Source organism: Cynocephalus volans, chromosome 3 (assembly GCF_027409185.1).
Source record: "Cynocephalus volans isolate mCynVol1 chromosome 3, mCynVol1.pri, whole genome shotgun sequence".
Lineage (NCBI taxonomy): Eukaryota > Metazoa > Chordata > Mammalia > Dermoptera > Cynocephalidae > Cynocephalus > Cynocephalus volans.
In genome coordinates, this window is record NC_084462.1 from 123162244 (window position 1) to 123172675 (window position 10432).

At 38.9% G+C, this 10432-nt stretch overlaps 1 non-coding gene across 1 annotated transcript; it reads left to right on the forward strand.

The window, feature by feature from the left end:
- Positions 1–4466: 4466 nt before the first annotated feature.
- Positions 4467–4540, forward strand: TRNAI-GAU (transfer RNA isoleucine (anticodon GAU)). The gene has a single exon. It is a non-coding gene; the product is annotated as a tRNA-Ile (tRNA).
- Positions 4541–10432: the final 5892 nt, after the last annotated feature.

Consider the following 10432-nt stretch of genomic DNA (forward strand, 5'->3'; position numbering starts at 1 on the left):
TCTACAGTTCAGGGAGCACATCCGGTGAGGGCCTTCTTGGTGGTAACTCTCAACAGGGTCCCGGGCGACCAGAGTATCACATGGCAAATGGCAAGAGCGAGAGATCTAACCTTCTCTCTCATTCTCCTAAGAAAGCCATCAGAACCATGCCCAAGAATACCCATTAAACCATCAACCCATCACTCCGTGAATGGGCCAATCCATTCACAAGGGCACAGTCCTCAGGATCCAATCACCTCTTAAAGGCCCCACCTTCCACCACCACATTGAGAGCTAAGTTCCAGCATGAGCTTGGGGGGACATTAAAACCACAGCAGGTGATCTTACTTCTATTAACCCTGATCCATTAAGAAGACACTCTGTATCAAGAAAAAGAGATTCCATTGTATAAGTACTTATTATTTAGTGGTAATTTATAATTCAACCCAAATCATTGTTAACCTTTGAAAATTAATCCATTAAGCTAAACGACAAGTAAATAAAGTATAAATGACAGGTAAGAACAGTGATATTAATGTGGTCTTTAAGATAAATTATACTTTATTTCATTTTGAAGTTTTTCTTCAGAAACTCTAACACCCTCTGACTAAAATGCCTGAATAGATAAATTATCATCACTAAGATACATGTAATTTTTGCCCTTTTGATGCTTTGGTAACAAAACAAAAATCTGTTTTTCATGTATCATAATTCCTTTAAGTCTTTATTGAACTAATCCATCTTGAAACAAAATGAAAAATAGAACCAAGAGCTACACTTGGTTAGATTAGAAAAGAACACATTTGCTTGTAGGTTGGCACTAGAATTATAATTTTTTAATACATGATATTTCCCTGTGGGTTTTACTTCAGAAATAATCCCCAAGGAGCCCACCTCAAGACATAAATACACAGATGTATACATAATATATCACTAATGTATTATTCATACATAAATATTATCTTGTTTTAAACAAACTAAATTAATTTAGTCCCTTTTTTAAATGAGTCTTTTGTTTTACTCCACAAAACAGCTTTATGAGTACAGTATTTAATACTAAAACTGTAAAAAAAAATTAAGTGTAAAACTACTTCGAACTCATTCCCTTAAGGGTAAATAGAAAAGAAAAATATAATAAAGAGATGAAAGTGATATTAAGTAAGATTGTGAGCATCCTGACAGAAAAACAAAGAATGCTACCTGATTTCAGAGAGAAACAAAAAATATGTTCAGAGTTTATATCTTCCCCACAGTTTTCTAAAAACAACTGCAAAGATGAAGGGGAGAAGGGAACTTCCTGAAGGCCTATGCAGGCTTGCAGTGGGCTCTGGGGATTCGATGTAGGGAACAGGGTAGATACGTTCCTGCCTTTATGGAATTTATGAGAGAGATGGTCAAGAATGGAGAAAATATAGTATTGCAAAGAATAGTGAAGGAACTGGGTACCATAAAAACAATGAGAAGCTGTGCTTTAGATGAGGACCTGCGCACCACCAGTTCCCAAAGATAAATACACAGAGACTTTTCTGTTTGCTTTAACTTTTCTGTTGCTAATTACTACAAAGGGTGGCAAAAATAAGTGACATTATAACGTTTTAAGAAATCTTACCTAGGTCATATAATTGTCTCTGGGCTGTAGTTCCTGACTCCTTTTTTCTCTCATCATAATGAAACCATAGCGTTCACTTCGTATTGAAAAAACTCTTTTATGAAGAATAATAATCCATTTCAAGGATGGCTTATGTATATATTTAACCCCAGTGACAGTATCACACAGAATGTATGGCCTTCCTTTAAATGGGTTTCTAGCTTTCCTGTTTTCACCAGCTTCTCCAGGAAGTGATGATGACAAAAACACCAGTTGAGAATGGGGCATTTAGAGGACTGATCAGCCTTTCTAATTTCTTCTCCTCAAAGGCATTATTAATCAAGACTCATTTCCCTGGACTGACTACCACAAGAAGAAGACACTGCAGAGGAAAGATCAAATCTCTTGTAACTAAGGGCTGAGACCATTATAATTTGAGCATTAAAAGTGAAAAAAAAAAAAAAAAGAATGTATGGCCCTTGGCCCAGCCAACATGAAAAATATGAATGGACTTACATATGGTTGCGGTACTCGATCTGGTCTTTTAACCACCAGTTCCAGTCTTCATAAAATCGATTCAGAGGAGACAGATATTGATTATGAAGACAGCTAAAGCAAAGAGATTAACCCTGTCCATTTCTTCTCATTTTCCCCACAGCTCCTCCAGGTCAGGGAACATGCCTACTTTATTTTGTAAATCTTCGTTAGGCCTAGGACACGGCCATTCATGAAGGGAGCCCTTCCAGGTGCCCTTCGGGAAAGAGAAGATACTAAAGGATTCAGTGAATTACTTTCACTGAAAGTAAACACAGCATCTTGAAACAATGAATAGATAAGTCTGACTGAGAAAAAGGTGCATGAGAGAAAGTGGTAGAGACGAGATTGGTACGGGGGGGGGGGCAGTCTAAGGATGGCCTGGAAAACCAGGTCAGGGAGCTGGAACTCTGTAGAAAATGAAAAGTCATTAAAGGGAATTCCGGATGCACTTCTCCTTCTTAAGCAACAGGAAGTTATAGGGAGCTTGGGAGGGAAGAGAAACAGAATTTAGGAAAAGTATCAGGACGTGATTAAAAGAGAAAGTGGAAAGGGAAGCTGGTCAGACTCATGATGGTAACGGAGTCATAGTAACTAACGGCGAGAAGGAATATGGGAAAGGAGTGGGGACTCAAGATGACTCCAAGGTTTCTGCTCATCTGACTGAAGGCACAGCAATGCCACTGACCAAAGGAATCTCAAGGAAATCAGGAGGGGGGTCAGTCTGGAGGAAGGTTAGTGAGTTTGGTTTTAAACCTGTTGAGTTCAAGGTGACACTAAAGATCTAAATGAAAATATTCAATCAGCAGTTTGTAATTTATTTGGAACTTATAATCTGCCTCCTTTTTAAAGCAGATTGAATTAGTTTGATTAAATTCAAAATGATACAAGGTACAATTTTTTTTAAATTTAATGACAGCACTATAAAATCCCACTAAAATAATTAAGGGAGTAACCATTACCAGATATCAATGAGTTAATTAGGAATCAATTGGAAATTCAGAGCTGGAGCTCAGGAGAGAGTTAGGTTTAGAACCGTAAATGTAGCTGTCATCGTATACACCTATCTTAACTGCTCTGGGCCAGACACTGTGCTTGGAGCAGGGTGTACAGGAGCAAGAGTAGAAGCTACAGAATGCTATTAAGAAGGTGGTAGGGGAAATAATTGGAGCCCAGGGAATTTCTCTTGAAGCCACACTTGCACAAAAAGAGCACTGTTTTAATCTAGACTGAAAGGTTTTTTGAAATGGTTTGCAGGAAGGGATAAGGGGGAGAATAGGAGGTATAAAACCCCCCTCCCCCATCTCCCCTTGGCCCTGACAATGGTGCTGAGCAAAAGAGGCCCTCATGCCCTCATGGCCTTCTGTCTTCATGGAGCTTACAGTCTAGTGTAGAAAAGAAGAAGAGAAGGCAATGAAGGAAAATAAATTATGTAAGAGAATAATTCAGAAAGTATGGGGAACATAACTTAGACTATAAAAATCAAGGAAGGCCTTCAGACTAAGTGATTGTAGTGGATTAAATTATATCCCCCCAAACTCACTGAAGCTTGAATTGTGTCCCCCAAGTTTTATGTATTAGAAACTCTGCCCAACTGTGACTGTTAAGAGGGTAGGAAATCCTATTATGGTAATTGAAAGGTAGAGCCTTAAAGACGTGATTAGATTGTAAGGCCATGCCATAGTGAATGGATTAAAAATGGTGGTCAGGGGCGTGGTTCTGAGGGCTTTAAAAGAAGAAAGAAATTCTGTCTTTCTCTCTGCTCTCTCTGCTTCCACCAGCTTGCAATGTGAGACCCCTAGGTCACTGTCACCACCACCAGATGGACTTGGAACTTCCCAGCCTCAGAAACTGTAAGCAATAAATTTCATTTTTTTACAAAGTACCCATTTCCATGTATTTTGTTATAAGCAACAGAAACAGACTAATACAGTGATGCTTGAGCTAAAGCCTGAAGAATGACTTGGAGGAAACCAGGGAAGAGAGATTTGCAGACAGAGAATGGCATGTGCAAAAACCCTAAGGAAGAAAAGGGCTTGCCACCCTTGAGGACCAGGGAAACCAGTTCAGAACGAGCAAAGGGGACAGAGCACAAAAATAGGCTGAGGTAGTAAGCATTTCTTAGATGAGGAAACTAAAGCTCAGAGAGGTTAAGTAACATAGCCAAGTTTACCAAGCCGAAAACTGAGAGTCAATCCCAGAATCCACGTCAGTTTGACTCAAATCCCATACTCCTAACCCCTTCAGCAGATTCCTTAAACCTTCCAGATCTTAAGAGTCACCTGAGGTGCTTGTTAACACACAGATTCCCAGGCCCTGTCTGAAAACTTCAGAATCAGAATCCCATAAAAGGAGGATCTGGGCTGGCTGGTTAGCTCAGTTGGTTAGAGCATGGTGCTGATAACACCGAGGTCCAGGGTTCAATCCCTGTACCGGCCAGCTGCCAAAAAATGAAAGAAAGAAAAATAGAGGAGGATTAGTGAGAATCTTACAGGGAAGAGATAGTCTATTCAAATTGGGTAATTTTAGGAGCATTTAATAAAAGGACTGGATTAGCCCCTAATACAGGAGGGAAGCCCAATCTCCAAAATCTCATCTGTTTCCCCTGCGTAAGAACATACAAAACATGCACTAACTGAACCAAAGATGGTGCTTGTGAGTTCAGTGCCATCATCCTGTGAATTAATTTGGCTTTCACCTATGGGTTGTTTTTCTAGAATACAGGATTACTACATTATGAAATGCTAATTGTTTTTGCTATCCTGCATGACCTGCCTGGAAGATGAGATGCAAATTAAGACACAATGTAATTATGGCTGCTCTCACCCTATTCAAATATATTTTTCCTCTCTAACAGACTCAGGTAAGTAGCCCTTATTTTGTTTAATTTCCAGTGTCCTACTCTTCCTCCCACCTCTTGCAGTCTGGGGACTCTACCCTGGTGAAATGCCTAATATTATCATAATGGTAAGACTTCTTGTTTTGAACAAACATATCAGAATAAGTCTTGTCTTAATAATCACTTGGGAGGCTAAATATTTAGTCCATGTGGCTGCATGTTTATACCATTAAACTCTCGTTAAAATACTATATCAAGACAAACTCTGAAAGAGAAACGAGGAGTCGTCAAAGAAGGACGACCTCCATCAGCTTGCAAGGTGTGTGTAAAGGAAGGACTGTATCCTGCCTTAATGGCTGAGGAGAGTTTACAGGTCGGCAGAAACCTCTGCTCTTCCCTACCTCTGGCTGTTAAAGCTTCCTCTTAGCCTCCAAGCCAGCTGATTCAGTTATCTTACTAGGACAGAACGAAATACCTTACTGATGGAAGTGTTTCCAAAAGAAGAAAGATGGGGTGATGTGAAAGGGAGAGGAAGAAAGGATGGAAGGAAGGAAAAGACAGTACTAAGGAGAAATAAATGTCTTTTGGGGAAGTACCTGAAAATCTGGTGTCAATAAGACATTAAGTACTTAAGAATGTTGTAAAGTATGAGTTGTTTATAACTGGAAATACTTGAAACTGCTGAAGTATTCAACCACAGTGGGTTGGTTAAATAATTTATGGACTAGACATACAATGGAATAGCTTGCATGATTTAAAGTTATGGTGTAGACCTATATGCACTGACATGGAAAATTGTTAAGAAAGAAAAACAGGTTACAGAACTACCCATATGTACGATGTGATCTCTTTCTTAAAATACATATGTATGTATGTGTGGATATGTATGTGTACACAGAGAGAGAAGGAGAAAGAAAGAGGGAAGGAAAGATTCTCTTTAAACACCAAAATATAAAGAGATACTCTTGAAAAGCAAAAATTATGGGTGATTTCTTTCTTTTTGCTTATTTCTGTTCTCTAATTTATCTACAAGGAATATGACTTGCTTGTATAAAAAGTACAGAAGGCTGCCAGAAAGAAAACTGAGTAGCTCTGGCTGAAGATGGTCATCCAAGTAGTTACTCAACATTTACTATTCTATGCTGTCCTTTAAAAGCAGGTCATATTATGCCTTAGACACAATGTTAAGATTTATACACAAATCTCTGGAGTCCACATGTAGCTCTCTTTTAAAAGCATCAGACTTTACATCTCCAACATGTATTATTAACTGAAAAAGCAAGATGCAAATGCAGAAAATGTATAGAGTATACAACCAATCATTTACAAAAGAAAGGAAAATAAAGTACATCTGATTGGCTTATAAGTACATAAACATTATCTGGAAGGATAAATGAGGAATTTATACCCGTAGTTGCCTGTGAGAATGAAAACTGAGCTGAAAAGGACAGAGATAAATCTCTTCATATTTTTTGATGTCTAAAACTTGTAAATGTATTATTACATAGCCCAAAACAAAATTTTTAATTAGTCTTTTGTGCTTTTCATTAACTTATATTGTTGTTTCCTCAGGATTGTACCTATGTGATTGGTTTAATGGTTTAATCCTGACTTAATATTAATTATACTCAAATGCATGTTTTTTTGTGGGTTTTTTTCCACATTTCTACTTGGTCTCTTTTCTAATGTTAAAAGGTAAATGACCTGAGTAGAAGGGGAAAGTCTCAGTTCCCTAGCAGCCAAATGGGTGAATACTTTCACCCCATCCTTCTTAATGGGAGGTTATCCAAGAAGGTCAAATAGAGGATAAACCACAACTGAGTGTTTGTTGCTAACAGGCATTTAGGAGACACACGTTCTCGTTCATTATTCTGTTTTGGATTCAACATGAACCTCTATTGGATCACAATGCTGCCTCTGCTGTTCCCCATTAACATGGTGCACCCAATGGGGACATCTGCCCGACACTAATGAGCTACTCACAGGAGAAACAAGAAGAGGGTACCAGGAGCCAAGGTAAAACAATTAGAGGGAACGGGAGACTGTTGGCTCCTGATCTAAATTGAATTGCTTTTAAGAGACAGAAACAGATTTTTAATTATGTAATCCCTTTGTTTCTCATTTCCTTTAAAATGTAAAGGTCAAATTCCCCTTGCGAATGCCAGGGGCCAGATCTGATATTAGCATGTCTGTGACAACCGGCTGGACTGAAATCAGAAGAGGTGCTCTGTTCAACCCAGATGGATGCAGAGTATTTTTCCTTTTTGTTATCATCCCAAGTCCTGTTTGAAATAGTTAAAAACTACTGTCCTTCTCCTGTTGCATCTCATTTTTCTTTCCAAATACTATTCTAAGAGAAATTGAATCTGCCTTTACCATGGAAGAGAACTGTTTGAAGGGCTAAAGATTTGGAATAAGCAGAATCCAGGTCACTTTTACCTTTGCAAGACTTGACTTTGCTTTGAGATTGCTTTAACCTACTTTTTTTCTTTCTCACAGTTTATTAAGTTTGCATCTTAGTATTGGAAGAGATTTTTCTTCTCACACAATGCCCTTTGTTCAGCCCCCGCCCCCACCCCAGCCTGTACCTCTTTCCTTCCAGCCCAGCTAACTCCACCCCTTTAACAGCAACTTCCCCAGTTGCATCACCTCCCTCCAACTTGCTCTCTCTGATATCCTGAGTATTTCTGCTCATGCCATTCACCCTGGCACTCAAGCCCTTATTGCCTCTTCTTCTACTGGCAAGAAATCTAATAAATGGGCTGCATCAGTGCACACAACAGGAAATAAAAGGAGTGAAGGCACAGCTGTGCCCAGAGGTTCAGTCAGTATCATCAGAATTGTTCCCTCCTCCGCTCATGACTCTGCTTCCCTTCTGTGTGGTTTCTTTTTCAGGCAAGTGCTCCCCACAAAGTAGCTTATATAATCCCAGCAGCTGGAGACCCCAGGAAAAGAGAACCATCTTTTCCAAAGACCAAGCAGAAGTCCCAGGGCTGATGGTAGAGGCCTAGTCCTGAAGTACATGCTCACCTCTGCAAGGGGGTGGAGATCAGCTCTACCCAAAACCTATGCTATGAGAAGGAGTCAGGGACAGGGGGCAAAAGGGATTCTGACACCAAAAGGAGAAATGCTGGACAGACAGGCACACCCACAAAAAAGTCATGCTAACAACACTATCACTGCCCCAGATTTATGTGCGTGCATCTTGTTTCATCTGCCTAGGCAATAAGCTCCTGAAAATTAGCAACTTTTACTACCTTCCAGTATCTGGACCAGTATGAAGTATATCATTAGTGAATAATATATATTTTATCATTCACTGCATAAGAAAATTGTTCTTGCCAAAAAATTGAGAAGCCCAGTGTAAACCTCAGTCTCTACAGGCTGGACACCTCCACAAAACCAGCAGAGGAAACCCCCACCCGTGGGGCCAATGAACAGGGTTTTCAATGGTGCTAGACCCAGCAGCTCCTGATTCTCAATCTGCAAATCCCAAAATGTTGGCCACTCCTTATGCTGTGGAGGAAATTCCAAATGTTCTGCTTCCTTTCTGAAGAGTTTAGAGCAGGAATCAGTGAAGTTTTTCTGTCTGAACCATATAATACATATTTTAGGCTTTGTGGGCCATATGGTCTCTGTTGTAGCTGTTCAACTCTGTTGTAGAGCAAAAATAGCATAATACATAAATACATAATAGCATAATACATAAATATTTATGTATTATGTATTTATGTATACAATACATAAATGAATGAGCACAGCTGAGTTCCAATAAAACTTTATTTTTGAACACTGAAATTTGAATTTCATATAATTTTCGCTTGTCTTAAAATGTTACCTTCTTCTGATTTTCTTTCAACTATTTCAAACTGAGAAATACATTCTTAGCTTGTAAGCCATACAAAACTAGACAGAACATCAGAACTGATTCATGGGCCATAGTGTACCAATCCCTGTCCTACAGTATTTCATTTTTTTCTAGAATGTTCTTCATATAACTACTGGAATAAGATGAAAGCAAAAACCAAATTTCACTTTCACTTTTAGGTTAACTTTTGGAGAGGCCATAACCAGTCAAAGTTCCAACGTGCATGGTTCCTCAGTGTACTGAAGTCTTTCATATATGTTCTTAGTCTCAGGACCTACAAAAACCATGTTCACTGGGGTTTTCTAGAATTGAAGCCATAGAGGCTTGATACCAGGAAAAACCTTTTGCAAATTTAAAAGTCTAACATACTGAATATTGGCTTACCAGTGAACATATCAATAATTTATCTAACGTTTACATTACTATTTATTCAACCCCAAATCGAATATCAAAATATTTAGTTAATGGAGAGGTATGGGGGGGTGCTTTTCTAAATTTGTGTATCTATTCAATCAAGATTTATTGGGAGTCAGAACATTTATTGGACGCTTACTATGCTTCAGACATTGGATAACAATACCAGTGAATATTTTACTTTATTCCACAAAGGAATTGAGGTAGCTAAATAATATTTTACACAGTGCACTAAAATTGTCAAACTGTTTTAAAAATTATTGTGTCACATGGTTGGGGGGAGGGGGGGAGGGAGAAGGGAGGGAGGTTTTGGTGATGGGGAGCATTAATCAGCTACAATGTATATCGACAAAATAAAATTTAAAAAAAAAATTATTGTGTCATTCATGTGTCATTATGCCATTTAATTCTCTTCCTAACTTGGGAATCAGTTGAGAAAGTATATCATTATGTAAACCCACTTTACTGTAAAGAAACAGCGAGAGGAATTAAGGGACTTGAAGAATAAGAATTTGAACGTAGGTCCTTTGGCTCTAAATGCTTTTTCTTTCCCTGATACTTGTTCAAAGAGAGAGATATTGTGTGTAAAGGCAGGCTCTTTGTGAACATCAGATATCTATCTTATGCCTGAAATTTTAAAATCTACACAGATATGGAATAGTGAAGCTATCGGTCTTTTTGCAAGAACAGAAGTTTAAATTGAAAATCCTATGTTGTGAGCCAAAGAGAATCTCAAGAATAGAAGATGCCACTATCTGTTGTGCCTTTGGAAAACCCCAACAATGGAAATGTAGGCATCGTTCCTGCAGAAGATACAAATATATTCCCCCCTAAAGTAGACAAGCCCTAAATAACAGGTGTTCTCATCCTTTCTCCACTTTGCCAAGCTTATCCTCTTTGCTCTTGCCACATATATGTGCCCACATTTCTTTCCCCACTGAGCTAACTCTGCCCAACAAATCAGAAGCCATCTGAGGGATGGTGGTAGCCCAGAAAGACTCTGAAACAAAGCAGCTGTTCAGAAGGGACATCGATCGCCCCACATGTGGGGCATGTTCTATTACAGAACTTAATGACCCTGGAGGTACACAGCTAACTACCTTCCTCCTAGAAAAACTCCTACCCATCTCTCAAGAATCAACTTCATTCACCAAGCATCCAGGACCTTGCCTGAGCTTTCCATCCCCAGACAGAACTCTTCCCTTAGCAT